At 53.9% G+C, this 13,083-nt stretch overlaps 1 long non-coding RNA gene across 2 annotated transcripts; it reads left to right on the plus strand.

Moving 5' to 3' along the window:
* Positions 1-1,826: 1,826 nt before the first annotated feature.
* LOC136787858 (uncharacterized) lies at positions 1,827-13,066 on the plus strand. Of its 2 annotated transcripts, XR_010826949.1 has the most exons (4): positions 1,827-3,985; positions 4,997-5,840; positions 10,005-10,225; positions 10,809-13,062. It is a non-coding gene; the product is annotated as an uncharacterized lncRNA (long non-coding RNA). The 2 variants fall into 2 exon arrangements; XR_010826948.1 differs by having other exon boundaries at positions 10,005-13,066.
* Positions 13,067-13,083: the final 17 nt, after the last annotated feature.

Genomic DNA, 13,083 nt, shown 5'->3' on the forward strand with positions numbered 1-13,083 from the left:
GGCTCAGCTCAATTTGACCAGATCGTGGTGTTTTTTATTGATTACTCTACGTCATGCAAACAGTGTGCAATTTACTTCTTTTTATTGCACTACCATACAAAGAGGAAGATCAGCTATTAAGACTAGAGGTAGAAATGTAAGTCCTAGAAAGGGAAAATGCTAACAGGGTTTGGAAGAAATAATTTCACTGGTCTTAAATGCTCTGCTGTACTCTGAGGTCAACTCATTAACTTGTTAAGGACTAAACCTGAAATTACAGGTGCTCATCACTTCTGAATATCACTGCTGTTCTCCTGAACATCTCTTAAACCTAGCTACAGCTAGCTGGGAAATCTCCACCTGCATCTTTGTCCCATGACATTGCCTCAGCCCCCTCAGTCACTGCAGGGTGCTGGGGAAGAGGGAGAACACAGCATGCCATGGGAACTTCTCTCATCTCTGCCTGATTTTAGATGACGATGTTGCTTCTCCATATCCAGCTTCTCAGCTGGATCATGGTTTGGAGCCTCGGGAGGATCCCCGAGGTAGCAGAAGGAAGGAGCATCTAGGTGCTGCAGAGCCAGCAGGCACCTTGCGCTTGAGTTGAGACCTGGGGTGGGCACGGGGAGGGCCCTTCTCCGGGCAGCTCCACGCACGCTTAGTTTGTACCAGCACGGTGCCACTGCAGGCACCCAGCAACTGTTTGCAAGATGCTCTGGAGTGGCAGGGAGAGACGAGTGCCGTGGAGCAGTCCCCTCTTTGAACCGCATTCTCTGTCACTCTGGTCAGAAGGAGTATGTTGGCGTAGTTCACAGGAGGGACTCCACTTGTGTTTACAGATGGGACCGAAGGCGAAGGTGATCCAGGCTCCCAGATGGGTTCCAGGACTGAAGCTCTGGGAGATGGCCTGGGTAAGTTGTGGCTTTTGACTTCCTTTGAGAGCTGCCAGCTCAAGCCCAAACGTCAGCCAGGCATCTCTGCAGGTGGGAGGGTATAGACCGGCACGTGTGTGTGTGCCCTGTCAAGGCACGAGCCCTGGTATGCTCTCCTACTGAGCTATTGATGTAGATGGCACTGGGACAGAAACTTCTCACGGGTCTTTGGTTGCAGAAGTGTCCCCAGGGAGGGCTTTGCCAGATCCTCGGCTGCTTCCGGCGCTGGAGCCCAGCTGGTATCCCAGCAGTGGGTAGCCATTTCACTGACTTCACAAACTAAGCCCTGCTTCTCCAAATTGCACTGGTGCCAAAGTTAACTTCCTACTTTCTGTTCAGGTCCTCTAAGAGCAAAGGATAAAGCTAAAGGAAGAAAATCTTCCCCAACATCCTCTGACATCGTAGAGGATATCATAAAGGAGTTAGAGAAGGCAGCACCTGGTGGGTATATTTCACTCTGTCCGCCATAAGACTTGGGAAGCTGAGGTTCTAAATCCATGTGTGGACACACCGTAACCTGCACAGCAGGAAGGGATGGATCAGAGCGGAGACACTCAATTTCACACCTAGCAGGCACTGGTGAGCGCCAGAGATGGCCGAGAGCCTCTGCTGCCGCTTGTGGGTCACGCCGTGTCCCGGGGGCAGCTGCTAGCCCAGCACTACCATAAGTGGTCCGAGCTGTTCCGTGCAAACATTGGTATCCAGCCAGCAGCAACTGGTGTGTGCTTGCAACTGTGCCCGGAATATGGTTCAAGGAGGAGCAGTTCCTTATAGTCACACTGTCCTGCTTTCTTTCTAAAGGGCTGGTTAGAGAGACTGTGCCGAAGGAGGTGCTTTGGCGAGGAAGCGGTCGCAAGCTGCCACTCCCTGGCAAAAGAACAGAGGCAATGAAGTCAACTGCCCCACCAGGTAAAGGCTGTTTCTTGGTCATCCGCTGTCACCAACCAGAACCAGCATGCGTGTGCAGGTTCTTGCCCTGGTGCCCGCTCTTGCAGCTCATGTCAGCAGCCAAACTCAAGAGTGTCAGTAGGCAGCAAGTGTTGCAGAGGAAGGCAGGAGTGGCTCCCTGAGGATGGCTGTCTTCCCCGGGCTGTGACAGCATGTGAGAGCAGTGCAGCGGAGAGACGCTCGCAAAGCTCTGTGGCTGTGGTTAGAGAGGGGTCACCTCCCAGCGCACCCAGTTCCCAGGGATTTTGGAACCTTGCTCTTGGGGGAACGAGGCCGTCAGAAGCCCATTGAGCAGACGATGGGAAACGGGACCCCTCCTGTGAGCTGAGGCCCAGAGTGATGCCCTGACCCAGTGCAAACAGGGCACTGCCATAGAGCTACTGATGTAGGTGTTGATGTGACAGAAACTTCTCACGGGTCTTTGGTTGCAGAAGTGTCCCCAGGGAGGGCTTTGCCAGACCCTCGGCTGCTTCCTGCGCTGGAGCCCAGCTGGTATCCCAGCAGTGGGTAGCCATTTCACTGACTTCACAAACTAAGCCCTGCTTCTCCAAATTGCACTGGTGCCAAAGTTAACTTCCTACTTTCTGTTCAGGTCCTCTAAGAGCAAAGGATAAAGCTAAAGGAAGAAAACTTTCCGTGAGGTACTCTCACATCATAGAGGAAATTAGAAAGGACTTAGAGAAGGCAGCACCTGGTGGGTATATTTCACTCTGTCCGCCGTAAGACTTGGGAAGCTGAGGTTCTAAATCCATGTGTGGACACACTGTAACCTGCACAGCAGGAAGGGATGGATCAGAGCGGAGACACTCAATTTCACACCTAGCAGGCACTGGTGAGCGCCAGAGATGGCCGAGAGCCTCTACTGCCGCTTGTGGGTCACGCCGTGTCCCGGGGGCAGCTGCTAGCCCAGCACTACCATAAGTGGTCCGAGCTGTTCCGTGCAAACATTGGTATCCAGCCAGCAGCAACAACTGGTGTGTGCTTGCAACTGTGCCCAGAATACGGTTCAAGGAGGAGCAGTTCCTTGTAGTCACACAGTCCTGTGTTCTTTCTAAAGGGATGGTTAGAGAGACTGTGCCGAAGGAGGTGCTTTGGCAAGGAAGCGGTCGCACACTGCCGCTCCCTGGCAAAAGAACAGAGGCAATGAAGTCAACTGCCCCACCCGGTAAAGGCTGTTTCTTGGTCATCCGCTGTCACCAACCAGAACCAGCATGCGTGTGCAGGTTCTTGCCCTGGTGCCCGCTCTTGCAGCTCATGTCAGCAGCCAAACCCAAGAGTGTCAGTAGGCAGCAAGTGTTGCAGAGGAAGACAGGAGTGGCTCCCTGAGGATGGCTGTCTTCCCCGGGCTGTGACAGCAGTGCAGCGGAGAGACGCTCACAAAGCTCTGTGGCTGTGGTTAGAGAGGGGTCACCTCCCAGCGCACCCAGTTCCCAGGGATTTTGGAACTTTGCTCTTGGGGGAACGAGGCCGTCAGAAGCCCATTGAGCAGACGATGGGAAACGGGACCCCTCCTGTGAGCTGAGGCCCAGAGTGATGCCCTGACCCAGTGCAGATGGGGCACTGCCTCACTGGCACTCCTGGGCTCCCGAATTTTGTTCAGTTTTGTCCCTAAGGCTCTGAGTGTGCCTCGAGCAGCGAAGGTGGGCAAGCACCTAAGACCTTTTAGAACTCCAAAGAGCTGGGGGAGCAAACCTGAGACACTGGGCCCTCAGCATTATGGCAGGGAAAACAAAGGATGGAGGGAAAACAAAGCTGAGAGGCAAAAGGGAGGCTCCAGAGTGCCTTGAGTTGCAGTGCCTTTGGCAGATTCCCCAGCTTCTGCTGAACCTCAGGAAGCATTGCGGCCTGAGGATTTTCACTTGCTCAAAGATGCTAACCAAATGAAACAGAACACTTCCTGGCAATGCCAGACCTCCTGTGAGATTACCAGTAGTGCGCAGGACACAGCAATGTCCACAATTGTTCTTGCAGGCGTGGATGGGGAGAACAATGCAAACACCGCAAAGCCCCAGAATTTCCGAAGTTACAGCGTAGGAGGCGCTGTGGCATTCTTGGTTCTCGTCCTGCTTGGGACAGTTGCGTGCTGCGTGCTGTGTGCTTGTGGGGCGTTGGAGGCAGAAAAATCAGTGAGTTGTTGTTCCCCCGCTCCCTCTCCTCCTCTCCCCCTCCCAAATTCGTTACCGTATCTTTGTCAACATTATTATATGGCTGCTGCCAGCCAGGAAGCAGTTGTCGTTAGCGTATTGTGAAGTGAGCAGTTAGTTTTTGACCAGACTCTTCTGAAATTTCTGCTGTCCAGTGCTTTAGGTGGCCTCTAATTCCTGGGCATTCTGTTCTGGAGCCCATTTTTCTGTTGCTGGTCTTAGCGAAGCTTGGCCCTTCCGCAGCAAGAGCAGAGCCAGGGACAGCCGTAGGCAAAGCAAGGTCAGGAAGAGAAATGCAGGAGCTGAGAGAGAGTGCCATCAGAGAGAGAAGCGCAGCAGTGCCAGTTCCCCCCCAGCACAAGGCACCCTGTTCTGGGATGCCCTGAATTGCAGGTGTCCGCCTCAGCCAAGGTGTGCCAGCTACTGGGAGCATGGGGATGAGCCCTGCCAGCTGCGGGCATTGCCTTGGAGAGGGGCAGTCGGTGTGTCACAGCCGCACCTGAGCGCTGCCAGCGTGCGTGTCTTCAGCACACACAGAGCTTGTGTGTTTAATTACACATCCCAAAGAGCGGATGGGCAGCACCTCACCGAACAGGGAGCCGAGGCCGTCACCTTGTTGGGCCAGGGCCAGGGCCGGGCAGGGAGCTGAGTACTGGTCCTTGCAAGGCGCTCTGAAAAAGGGCAGTCGGTGGCTGTGGTGACCGGGCCCTGCAGAGCCCGGCTGTGGACCCCTGTCTCTGCGGGGGCCAGGTCTTCTTGCTGGGACAGCATGTGCAGAGCAGGCAGGTCAGGATGGCTGGCGAGCCGCTGGGGAGGAGACAAGCTGGGGCAGGATGTGGAGGGGAGCAGAGTCCCAGCCGAGGGCACAGGGCACCCTGTTTTCTGCACAGAGCATGTTTGCCCACATCTCAAGCACAGCCGGATGCCGGCACCCTGCTGCCTCGCACCCGCCTGGCACCGCAGCACGGCCTCAGCAAATTCCTGTCTCCGCAGGCGCCTCGCCACAGCCCAGGCAGCCCAGACATTGACACCCGCAGCCGCTCCGTGAGCCCCTACAGGCAGCCTGACCACCGTCGTACGCCTGAGAGCCAGGCCCGACACCAGCGGCCACCATCAGTGCCTGGAAGACCGACCCGCCTGCCACCAGCCCGGCCTCCACAGCCCCCACGCACGGCAGCAGACCAATGGAAGGCACGCGACCGGCCCAGTATCCCCCAGTCCTCGTGGACACAGACATCACCTCCACAGCCCCCTCCACCCTCTTCCAATGGCTGGGGCAGCCCCCCCCGGGGTGCAGCCTTGGCCATACCTTCAATAAATATTGAATAATACAGCACAGCAGTCCGGGTCTTATGTACAGCAACACCCAGGAACCCACAGCAGGACTTTGTGACTGATTGACAAGTAACCCTGAGGGTCCTCGGTGCTGGGGGTCAGCCAGACTGTGCCCACCATGCAGGGAACGCAGGGGAAGGGAGCTGGGGAGCAGCACAGCAGGAGCAGACAGAAGGGCTGTGAGCGCGGCAGCGACCCTGCACAGCGCTCACCCGAGAACCCCCTGCTCAAACTGGCAGTGCCGCAGCCACACACAAGCCCGGGCCCTTCCTGATCCTGGGCCGAGGCCAGGCTCCCCACAGCCAGCCCTCCTCAGGTCCTGACCCTGCACGGATGGCCGATTTTGGCCAGGGCACCCCATGCCAACGCTCCTACGGCTCAGCTCTCCTCAAGGAGTACAAGAAAAAATTCCTAACTCTTTGGAGTCAGGGCTGGGATTGCCACACGCTGGCACAAGCAACTGGAACCAGAGGGGAGACCCGAGGTGCTGCCACCACCAAAGGTAAGAGATCCTCATTTGCAAAATCTCACTTGAGGGTGGCCGTCTCCTCCCATGTGGCTCCTTGGAGGAGCAGAAAGCTCGGGTCGAGCTCCGGAGTCCCCTCTGGGGGTGAGGATGAGTTGTCTCCCCGTGGATGGGCCCAGGGTTGGAGGGCACAGGGCTGAAGCTCTGTCTTCTCGGGGACAGCCAAGCCTCACCTTCTGTCCTTTGCCATGTACAGGCCTCAGCTTCTTCCTCCCTCAGATTTGTCTGGGGCCAGAAGCCGAAGGAGAGAAGGCTCTCAGTTAACGGTTAACCGGTGCACGGTTAACGGTTGGACCTGACCATCTTGTTAGCATTCACGAAGACACATAAGCCACAAAGTGATTATATGAAGGTGCTTTTATTAGGCGCTGGAAGTTAGGGGCATGCCTGCCCAAATCTAACTTCGTCCGATTTGTTCACTCAGTTCTCTTTTATCTCCTAAAATATTACATATGCATTAAGTTTTACAACACATCTATGCATATTCATTTCCTAGCTCCGCCTAGCCCCGCTTTGTATGCTAATTATCTAATCAGTCCTTCTGCGCTTGCATATCACTCTCTGGTGGTCGTCCGGGTGGTCGTCGGGATGAAGTAAGATGTCTTCATCAGAGTTGAACTTTTTACCTTTACCTACCAGTAAATTCTCTGATGATTGCCCGTGTGGGATCTGTACCACTTGTGTCCATTAACCCAATTACTAATATTCCATCCGCTAAGAATTTTATCCAACCAGCTTGTTGTCATATCTTTCTCTTCCTGTTCTGCATCTTGTTCCACTCGAGCCAGTTGTTCTATGTCATGTTCTATATCAATAGTCACATTTGGAATGTGGATGCAGCAATGATCAATACGATCTTTTAGAAATCCACATACTCCATGTTCCGTTAATAACAGCGTATCTAATGCCAATCGATTTTGTAGCACCATTTTAGTTGTAGCTTGTAGTTGGATATTAAAATCTCTAAAGCCTTACTTGTCCTGTAAGTTTATAAATCGTTTCTCTATTTCGATAAGCAGCTACCTGTGCAAATAGAGATTCTAATGCCCAACTGAATTTTAATTCTATCAGTTCCTTTCATTATGGCAAAATCTTTAATCAATCCTACCAGTAAATTCTCTGATGATTGCCCGTGTGGGATCTGTACCACTTGTGTCCATGGTACCTGGTCCTCCCTTTTTCTTCTAGATCCTTTTTGGTGGGCTACCAATATCCCTTTATCCAATTTTGGATATACCAATATTTCTCTTATCCCATAATCTGTGCTATTTTCATGTGTTACTATGCACCGGTAGTTTCCTTCGTTGACATTAGTAACACTAAACAGGGTGTCAACCCCTACTAACAAATACCTATATCCCCTAGTCCTAGGTAACTCTACAAAATCAACTTGCCAGTAATCTCCTGGTTCTATCCCTACTCTCACTCTTCCCATTTCAGCATGTTTTCTTGCTACTGGATTATTTTTCAAACAAATCTCACACTTTGACGTTACTGATTTTGCCACTGTTAACATATGTGTAGAGATAATGCTACGTTTTAAAAATGTTACCATTGCCTCTGCACCCCAGTGACACTCATTACGTCTTATCTGAAGTATTTCTCGCATCACCAAGGGGGGTATTACTACCTGGCCCGTAGCGGTTACATACCATCCATCAGAGTTCTTTCGGGCCTTTAGGAGATCTGCTAATTTCTCATCCTCTGGCGAATATCTTGCTTCCTTGGGAAGATTAAGACGAGTGGGGCCTGCCTTGAGTGGTACCAAAGCCATCACATTCCGCACCTTCCGAGCAATTTGTCGAGCTGCTTGATCTGCCAACCGATTCCCTTCTGATATCTTCGAGGTTCGTCCTTGATGGGCTTTGCAGTGCATGATAGCCACTTGTTTTGGTTTTTGTACCGCATTTATCAGACTTAACACCTCCTCGTGATATCTTATATTGGCCCCTTGTGAGGACAACAGCCCTCTTTCTTTCCATAATACTCCATGAACGTGGACCACTCCAAAGGCATACTTTGAATCTGTCCAAATATTTCCCATCTTTCCTTTACTCAGTTCCAGTGCTCGAGTTAGGGCTAACAGTTCTGCTCGCTGTGCTGATGTTCCAGGTGGTAAAGGTTTGGCTTCAATTACTGTCTTCAGGGTTGTTACTGCATACCCTGCATATCGTGCTCCATTCTTCACAAAACTACTACCATCAGTAAAAAGTTCCCAGTCATACCTTTCAAGGGGTACATCCTTCAAATCTTCGATCAAATCCATTCAAATCTTCAATCTCAGAGATCTTCTCCAACCTAAGTGATTCCATGATAGTTCAGCAAGTGTCAAACTGTCCAAACAAATTCTGTCATACAAAAAGGCAGAAGTAAATCCTTTAAAAGGTTATAGTTATAATTTGGAAAGAAGGAAGATCAGCTATTAAGACTAGAGATGTAAATCCTAGAAAGGGAAAATGCTAAAAGAGTTTGGAAGAAATCTTCTGACTGGTCTTAAACGCTCCGTTGCACTTCGAGGGAAACTCATTAACTCTTTAAGGACTGAAGCTGAAAGTACAAGTTTTGTGTCCTGAAGGGCATAAAATTATTGGAGAGTGTCCAGAGGAGGTTGCTGAAGATGGTGAAAGGTCTGGTGGGCAAGAGGTGTGAGGAGCAGCTGAAGTCTCTTGGTTTGTTCAGCCGAGAGAAGAGGCGACTGAGGGGAGGCCTCATGGCGGCCCTCAGCTTCCTGAGGAGGGGAGTGGAGGGGCAGGCGCTGATCTCTTCTCTCTGGGGACGCGAGGGAACAGCACGGAGCTGGGACAGGCCAGGTTCAGGCTGGGCGTTAGGAAAGGGTTCTTCCCTGTGAGGGTGGCTGCCAATACTGATGCCTTGTTTGAGAAGTGTCCCATGGTGGTGGTTCTTCCAAATCCAGGTCACAGAAGAAGCAGAGAAACAGCCTGCATGTTTTCCTTGCAGCAATGTCTTGACAGGCACTTTGTGAAAGCCAGCAGACACAGGCGCTGAGGAGAGAGGAGGCTTGTGAGAAAGCTGCATTTGCTCAGCATTTTCTGGCTGATGTTGTGGCCTCAGTCTGCAGCGCTCTTGCTGAGAGCGGCTCTTCCTGTGACTCAGCTGAGAGAGCTTTGTAATTTCTTCTTTTTCCGTGTGCTAGCGCCCAAAGTATGAAGATGATGGCAATGCTGAACACAGAGGGCTCCTGGTTTTGAGAGCCCTTCCGCCTCTTTCTTAAGCATTCCCTGAGTAAGGGAGAAATGAGTGGACAGGAGAAACTGGACGCTCCTGTTGTCTCACTCCCAAGCCCTCGTGCAGGTCGAGGGGGCTCTGGCCCATCTCCGTGATGGTGGGGAACTGCAGGAAACAGCCAGGGCCAGAGAGGTTTCACAAAGCTCACCCCTTTAGCTATTGATCAATCTTCTGCTTTTGTTAGTTCAGCAACACCTCTGTTCTGGTTTGGTTTTGCAGCACTGAATTCATTAGAGAGCAGAAGTGGGGGACAGCCCTGCTCTTGTGAGAGAGCCTGAGGAACCCCTAACAGTGCCGAAGGGCAGCAAAAGTACGATTGATACCAAGATCATGTAAAATCCTTTTTTCTCTCTTTCTCTTCCCCCATTTCTTTTTTATGTATTTACTTATTTATTTATTTTGACGGGATGCATGAATGAGAACCCTTTATTGTAAATACCGTGCATCTGAAAGGGTGAGCCTTCAGCCAGACGTACTGGCAAGCTTTGGCTCAGCCCCAGAACTACATCATCATTGGCATAAGCACGACTGGTTGGGCAGAGGGCTGTGACTGGAGTGCTGCGAGGGACGGTCCTAGGCTCATCAGGAGGGATAGGCAGGGCAGGTGAGGCAGGGGGCTGGCGCAATGACACGGTTGAGAGCCTCTGAGTGAGGATTAAGGGACAAACCAATTAAATGGATGTTGTGGGAGTTGGAGATAGGCCTCCCATCCCGGGTGACTACACGGCTGGATGGTTCAATAAGGAATTAGGCAATGTCTCCAGATCAGCTGCCCTTGTCCCTAAGTGGGTGGGTGACTTTGGGTTGCCAGATGTTAGCAGGGAAGGACAAGGAACAGACACAAACAGGTCCAGGAAATTCCTAAAGCACCTCGATGATAACTTCTTGATCCAGGTACTAAGGGAGCTGACTCGGAAAGGTGCCCTTCTAGATTGCTGCTTGTAAACCGAGAATGTCTCCTGCGTGAAGTGGCGAATGGCAGCCATCTTGGCTATGGTGGCCACAAAGACGTCGAGCTGAAAATCTTTGGTGATAGGAAGAAAACTGCCAGTAAAACTTCCACCAGTGGCTGTGCCACTGCCGCAGACTCACCACCGGGTGCCGCCTCAGCACAGGTTGGTGGAGCCAGAGTGGTCTGGGGGGGTGGTGGTGGGATTTGTGTCCCCTCATCTTTGGGGAGCACCACGTTGTCCTCTGAGGGGAGTGGCGGCTGCCCCCTGCTCCTGGTCAGGTTCCAGGGAGCAGGGAGCAGCTGCCCCGGGAGCAGAGGATTCAGGAGAAGCGGTGGTGGGGGACCGGGGTGGATGGGGGCCTGCAGCAGGCAGGAGCCTGTGGGGTGCAGGGGCTCCCTGTGCGGCATGGCCCCCAGGCCTCAGCTCCAGCGGCGGTGGGGCACCAGTGTCCCCATCACCATGGGCTGACCCCAGACACAGCTGGGGGGACACGGAGGAGCAGCGGGTAGGGGCAGCACCGCAGGTGGGAGCGGCACCACACGAACTGTGAGCCCGGCACCCCAGACCAGGCATTGGCCTTAGGCAGCAGGTGGAGGATGGTGGGGATGTGAGCGGGCTGGTATGGGATCAGCATCGCTCCAGGGATGGGGGCAGCAAGCAGGCCCTGGAGACAGGGGTGGGGGTAGTTTGGGGTACTTTCAGGTTAGTAGGGTTTCCTTGGTTTTCCACCTCCTCTCTTTTGCAGGGGTGCCAATGCTGCTCCCATCTGTGGTGGAAGCGGGCCCTGTGGTACCGCCACTGGTACCATGGAGCTGTGATGGGGAGCCAATGGGCCGGCTGTCTGTAGGGGTCCCCAGGAGGTGCCTGTCTGGGGTGCTCGCGGTGGGTTGGGGGATGCTGGGGCTGGGGCTGCTGGGGCTGGAGTTGCCAATACCAGCATGGGCGGGGGAAGCTGGGGCTGGGCATGCTGGCACCAAGTTGGGGATGCTGCTACCAGTCCTGGACAGAGATGCCGGTAGTGGTGCTGGGACCTTGTGGAGATACCAATAGTGGAGCTGGGGGCAATCAGGGTGCTGGAGGTGGTACTGGAAGCGGGACAGTGATGTTGGTACTCGGGTGGTGATGCTCTTACTGGGGCCATGCTGCTGGTACTAGGACAGATTTGGTGGGGCATCTCCACTGGTACTGGGATGCTGATGCTTGTACTGGGACAGCAGTGCACGTAGTGGGACAGCTGTGCTGGAACTGGGACGGTGATTGTGCACCTCAAAGACTGGTCAGCCCCGTGGAAGTAATGGCTGCATTCAGAGGCGGGGAAGAAGAAAGAAGAGGTTCAACAAAAAGAGCAAAGATCAGCCACGCTTCTCACAGCATCTCCCTTTGCAAAGGCGAGTGCCCTTCAAAGCCCACAGACACCGTGTCAGCTCCTTCAACTGGCTGCCAGCCTGCGACTTGCCACCCGCAGAGCATGAATGCCATCACCTTGGCAATTCAGGAAATCATTGGGTAACATTCCCTAGTCTCAAAGACAGATTCTGTAGCCGGATAAATCACCATTGGAAATCGGGTAAAACACGAGTTTTACTTGAAAGCCTATGAGCAAGAAGTGTAAGCTGAAATGCAGAATTTCTTCGGAACTCTGCTGTGACACTGTGCCAAGCCGTGAGGTCACAACACCTCTCCGTGACGCTGCGAGGGCCATGAGGTCCCAACGCTGCTCCGTGACACCGGGAGGGCTGCGAGGTCACAATACCTCTCGGTGATGCAGTGCTGGGCCGTGACATCCCGACACCCCATTGTGACGCTGGGCCAGCCCACAGGCACTGCTCCGCACCGGTCCTGACAGCAGCAGTAGCTGCAGCTGCAGCGGCGGTGGTGGAAGCATGGTGCGAGTGTGGGGAGCCACGGCCCCTGCCTGCGTCCTCTTCCTCCTGCTGGTGGCCCTGTGTGCCCGGGGTGCCCAGGCTGCGCCATGGCGACCACCGGGAGCAGGTGGGTGGGCAGGGCCGGGGCCAACACCAAACCCTGGGCGGCATGGTGCTGCGCGGCACGCGTATGGATGGAGGGGACGGGGACGGGATGGCAGCAGGGCCGGGCGGGCACCGCGGGCAGGGGGCAGGCAGGAGGCAGAAGCCCCGCAGGGTGGCACGGTGGGGCCGTGGCTGCTGCGGGGTTGTTTCCTGCCGGGGGGGCCGGGAGCGGCGCTGGGGCCGAGAAGCCTGGGTCTGAGCCCCTGTGGGGCTGAGGCCGCTGGCCCCTCTTGGGAAATTTCCACCTGCATCTTTGTCCCGTGACATTGCCTCAGCCCCCTCAGTCACTGCAGGGTGCTGGGGAAGAGGGAGAGCACAGCATGCCATGGCAACGTCTCTCATCTCTGCTTGATTTTAGATGATGACGATGTTGGCTCTCGATATCCAGCTTCTCAGCTGGATCATGGTTTGGAGCCTCAGGAGGATCCCCGAGGTACGTTGCGAGTGTGCTTCCTTGAAGGAAGATGGCTAATGGGCTGTAATAGTTTATTCAGGGTCTTCCAAGTGCGTTTGTGCCTTGAGGGGGCTTGCACAAATGAGCCCTGAATATTTCTTCACTTGGAGAGATGCCACCCCTGCCCCTCTCCACAGAGAGGGAAGAACCCAGGCTTTTCTTCCTGTTTGGGCCATGTCATTACCTGAGCCCCAGCCAGTGCCTCCCGGTCACTGAGGAAGAGGCAGGCCCCAAGAGGCAATGGAAGCTCCCCTTACCTGTGTCTGATCCCACTTGTGCCCACAGGCAGTACTGGTCAAGTGCCTCCATGGAATCCTGCTCCTGAGCCTGCCAGTATGGGTCCCACAGGTGGTAAGTTGTCCGTGTTCATTTCCTTGCTGTTTGTTAACGGTTTGTTGAGCTAGCTCAGCAAGGGTTCAGCTGCTCACAGGTCAGGGGGCTTCTCCATGACAAACATGGATGATCATTTTTCCCGGGGTCTGCACGCTCCCCCTGCAGTGGGGTCTTCCTTTGTGTCCAGCAGAGATCTTCCTGTA

Source organism: Anser cygnoides, chromosome 31 (assembly GCF_040182565.1).
Source record: "Anser cygnoides isolate HZ-2024a breed goose chromosome 31, Taihu_goose_T2T_genome, whole genome shotgun sequence".
In the NCBI taxonomy this organism is placed as follows: Eukaryota; Metazoa; Chordata; class Aves; order Anseriformes; family Anatidae; genus Anser; species Anser cygnoides.